Source organism: Crinia signifera, chromosome 5 (genome assembly GCF_055691185.1).
Source record: "Crinia signifera chromosome 5, ASM5569118v1, whole genome shotgun sequence".
Taxonomy (NCBI): Eukaryota; Metazoa; Chordata; class Amphibia; order Anura; family Myobatrachidae; genus Crinia; species Crinia signifera.
The window spans coordinates 282,322,867-282,328,105 of record NC_139221.1 but is presented as its reverse complement, the minus strand read 5'-3'; the positions used below and the strand labels follow the sequence as shown (position 1 = coordinate 282,328,105).

General features: G+C 40.2%; 2 pseudogenes; one reads left to right on the top strand and one right to left on the bottom strand.

The window, feature by feature from the left end:
• Positions 1-984: 984 nt before the first annotated feature.
• On the bottom strand, positions 985-1,103 carry LOC146005982 (5S ribosomal RNA; annotated as a pseudogene).
• Positions 1,104-4,496: 3,393 nt separating this feature from the next.
• LOC146005981 (5S ribosomal RNA) lies at positions 4,497-4,615 on the top strand (annotated as a pseudogene).
• Positions 4,616-5,239: the final 624 nt, after the last annotated feature.

Here is a 5,239-nt window from a genome sequence, read left to right as displayed (position 1 = left end):
TAGCAGGTAAGGTAGGGCGTGAAGAAAGAGAGCACTGTCCAATATACTAATTAGCATATGAGTTAGGTTCATAAGAATGTTATCGTATGTCTTTCATTTTAACACCCTGGTTCTTTTTAACCACTATACAGAAAGTATTTTGGTGGCTAATGCACAATATAGAGAAATCTTACTGACCTATACATTATAGTTCTAGAATATGTAATGGCTGTATACTGTATGCCCCAAATATAACATGGCTACATAATGCAGAAAGTTGTGATAACAGTTTGGCTTTATGCTGGGTACACACTTGATCAGGGGACTAGTTGTCAATGATATAGTGCATGATATTGTACAAGGAAAAACGTGGGGAAGGACCCGCACAGCTGAAATGATTATTTGGTTTTAGTCAAAGCCGATTTATTTTGACCAACATGAAAAACCACATGGTCATAAATGCTGGTGGTTATATGGTTGGTGGTGTGCCCAGCGTTCAGTAACAATAACTGAGGGTGGGTTTGTTTTGTATTTGCAAAGGTGCAAAACAAAGGAAACCAAACGCTTTTTGGGCGCACTCTTAGAAAATGTAATATATATTTTTAGTTTAAAACATAGCTTTTATTGTGGACTTGTTAAGATAAAGTGGCATGAAGCAGGAATGAAATAAACATTACTCTGAATATAATTGTTTGTGTTGTTTTTGTTGTGTGGTACTGATAAATAATAATCAATAAGTCATATACCAATTTTTAAGTTTACCACACATATGATTTACCATTTGTTGCATGTAGTCATCAGAGGTATAATGACCAAAGTGACCATAGGTGGCAAAAATGAGTTGGTTGTCCCCAACTGATAGATAAATTGGGGTTTGGTCACCCCACGTTACTGGATAACTATATCCTATGAAATACAATAATTGGTGCCAATATTGGCGAGGATTTTAGAATCGAGCAGTAGGCGGCTCCTGTGCTGTTGGTCTGTTGACTGGGATACCTATCTATGATACCACACCTGGACTTCTCCAGGGGTCACCCACCTGGATACTGCCCTGGCCCTTCACTGCTTGGCTTCCAAGTTCGAAAAGGGTTTGGGCACTCCAGTGAGGTATGGTGGTATACTAGTTGCGAATTATGTCACGACCAAACAGCTCAGGTTAACTGCTAAATAATACCTGCGATATTGGTTGTTAACCCAATAATTTTGGGGCAAAGGTAATATATCCCACCAATGACCCTGGTACCGTGTGCATACAGTATTGAGGTTAGATTAATATTGGCAATGAGTATCAGGGTGACAGAAATGGATAAAAAGTATCCGATGATTAGGTGATAGATTGGCAAAGCCCTGGCTATTGATAAAGCTTAAATCGCTGTATATATCACAATTCTGTTAGGAACACACTGACATGAATTCTGTTGCAATTTGTTAGGAATACATTGACATTAGTTCTGTTGCAATTAGTTGACATGTGACCATTTGCAACAATGTGTCACAAACACAAAGGTGGGTGTGCTGACACCACTAGAGGCAATATAAATCGCAAATATCAATTGGCTGATTGAGGATAATAGTGGAGTCAGCCTGACCATTCATCAAAGAAAAGAAAAAAAGATTGAAGTGTTTGTAACTGACACAATGTACATGCAAGATAGCATTTAGCCCGTGGTTGTAGTAAAGACTAAACCTAACAGTCATGGAGCAAAAATTGTTGAAGTTACGGTTTGGAGTGTACCACAGCTGATGGTTCAAACTGTGGCAACTCCTGTACCTGATCCTGTAGTGTGCCGGCAGGGGATGTTTAGTCCTGATAGCCTGAGTGCTCTTGCGGTGTAGGCAGAACTTCGCCGAGATGCGGCTGGGGGAGTGACGCGGTCCGTCCTGGTGTTTACCTTGAGGCTCAAACTCGGCTTGTGATGATGTCAGTCGCCGCCGTGCAGCGCGGCTGGCGTGAGGACGCGGACTTACGGGTTCGAATTCCCCAGTTTCAGCTGTATGCAGGGGGGTTAGTGGTCCGTCTCGATTAAGTAGGAGTGACGTGGGGCGCCTGTTAGGACACGTGTTTCGCCTCCGTCGGCTTCTTCATGCAGCGCCATCTTGCTTGAGGGCAGATGCCCTTTATTCTGATTCCTGGCCAATGCTGAGCGATAACCATTAATTGAAGGTTTGAGGAACCAATGGGCTATTTGTAAGTGATTGTAATTCACAATTGACAGCTGTTGTCTTTGTTTGAGCTGAGTTTAACACTATGAGACTGATTGTTTCTGTGAAATACTGCGGGAATTGACAATTATATACTGTATTACTAAAGGAAGAACTATTTACTGTAGTAGTTTGTGTTTTATTGATTGAGTATTTTTTGTTCATTGTTTTTTTATTTTTAATGTTTTTGATTTTTTATTATTTTTTATTATTTTTTATACTGTTTTTTAATTTCATTATTTTATTATTTTCCTGTATTAGAATTTTTAGTATTTTAGTATAGTAGAAGAAAATGGAAAAAGAAATGAAAAAGGACAAAAAAAGGACAAAAAACATTAAAGGAGGTTGGGCCTGAGGAGGACTGGGCAGAAATGGGTATCAGGCATTTGTTGAGGAGAGCATAAAAAGAGGGAGGGAAAAAATGAGAAGTGCCCTAACTGGGCTATATATAGTGGATACAGTGGATGCCATCTCCGATATGATTACCAATGTAATTTCGGCGACTGGTTGGTAGACATAGCATGGGGTTGTTAGTTGAATAAACTTAAGAGGATTGGTGATAGTGCTACCATTCTAAAAAGTTCCTTGCTGAGACAGTGAAAGGTATAGTGATAGTGATTGTGAACCCAAGCGCGTGGCTGTCGGTGGTCAAGAGAGACCTGGAATTAATTGTTAAGTTTATTCAACTAACAACCCCATGCTATGTCTACCAACCAGTCGCCGAAATTACATCGGTAATCATATCGGAGATGGCATCCACTGTATCCACTATATATAGCCCAGTTAGGGCACTTCTCATTTTTTCCCTCCCTCTTTTTATGCTCTCCTCAACAAATGCCTGATACCCATTTCTGCCCAGTCCTCCTCAGGCCCCACCTCCTTTAATCGTTTTTGTCCTTTTTTTGTCCTTTTTCATTTCTTTTTCCATTTTCTTCTACTATACTAAAATACTAAAAATTCTAATACAGGAAAATAATAAAATAATGAAATTAAAAAACAGTATAAAAAATAATAAAAAATAATAAAAAATCAAAAACATTAAAAATAAAAAAACAATGAACAAAAAATACTCAATCAATAAAACACAAACTACTACAGTAAAAAGTTCTTCCTTTAGTAATACAGTATATAATTGTCAATTCCCGCAGTATTTCACAGAAACAATCAGTCTCATAGTGTTAAACTCAGCTCAAACAAAGACAACAGCTGTCAATTGTGAATTACAATCACTTACAAATAGCCCATTGGTTCCTCAAACCTTCAATTAATGGTTATCGCTCAGCATTGGTCAGAAATCAGAATAAAGGGCATCTGCCCTCAAGCAAGATGGCGCTGCATGAAGAAGCCGACGGAGGCGAAACACGTGTCCTAACAGGCGCCCCACGTCACTCCTACTGAATCGAGACGGACCTGTGCTCTCCCACTAACCCCCCTGCATACAGCTGAAACTGGGGAATTCGAACCCGTAAGTCCGCGTCCTCACGCCAGCCGCGCTGCACGGCGGCGACTGACATCATCACAAGCCGAGTTTGAGCCTCAAGGTAAACACCAGGACGGACCGCGTCACTCCCCCAGCCGCATCTCGGCGAAGTTCTGCCTACACCGCAAGAGCACTCAGGCTATCAGGACTAAACATCCCCTGCCGGCACACTACAGGATCAGGTACAGGAGTTGCCACAGTTTGAACCATCAGCTGTGGTACACTCCAAACCGTAACTTCAACAATTTTTGCTCCATGACTGTTAGGTTTAGTCTTTACTACAACCACGGGCTAAATGCTATCTTGCATGTACATTGTGTCAGTTACAAACACTTCAATCTTTTTTTCTTTTCTTTGATGAATGGTCAGGCTGACTCCACTATTATCCTCAATCAGCCAATTGATATTTGCGATTTATATTGCCTCTAGTGGTGTCAGCACACCCACCTTTGTGTTTGTGACACACTGTTGCAAATGGTCACATGTCAACTAATTGCAACAGAACTAATGTCAATGTATTCCTAACAAATTGCAACAGAATTCATGTCAGTGTGTTCCTAACAGAATTGTGATATATACAGCGATTTAAGCTTTATCAATAGCCAGGGCTTTGCCAATCTATCACCTAATCATTGGATACTTTTTATCCATTTCTGTCACCCTGATACTCATTGCCAATAATAATCTAACCTCAATACTGTATGCACACGGTACCAGGGTCACTGGTGGGATATATTACCTTTGCCCCAAAATTATTGGGTTAACAACCAATATCGCAGGTATTATTTAGCAGTTAACCTGAGCTGTTTGGTCGTGACATAATTCGCAACTAGTATACCACCATACCTCACTGGAGTGCCCAAACCCTTTTCGAACTTGGAAGCCAAGCAGTGAAGGGCCAGGGCAGTATCCAGGTGGGTGACCCCTGGAGAAGTCCAGGTGTGGTATCATAGATAGGTATCCCAGTCAACAGACCAACAGCACAGGAGCCGCCTACTGCTCGATTCTAAAATTCTCGCCAATATTGGCACCAATTATTGTATTTCATAGGATATAGTTATCCAGTAACGTGGGGTGACCAAACCCCAATTTATCTATCAGTTGGGGACAACCAACTCATTTTTGCCACCTATGGTCACTTTGGTCATTATACCTCTGATGACTACATGCAACAAATGGTAAATCATATGTGTGGTAAACTTAAAAATTGGTATATGATTTATTGATTATTATTTATCAGTACCACACAACAAAAACAACACAAACAATTATATTCAGAGTAATGTTTATTTCATTCCTGCTTCATGCCACTTTATCTTAACAAGTCCACAATAAAAGCTATGTTTTAAACTAAAAATATATATTACATTTTCTAAGAGTGCGCCCAAAAAGCGTTTGCTTTCCTTTGTTTTGCACCTTTGCAAATACAAAACAAACCCACCCTCAGATAGTGCATGATATAGCACACTATAGCACTATATCCTTCATGGACGCATTCAGCAGCATGATGTCCTGCATTAGGTTGTCCCTTTGGCCATACAATCAAAGTAGATTGACCAACCCTAATGTCGGCAA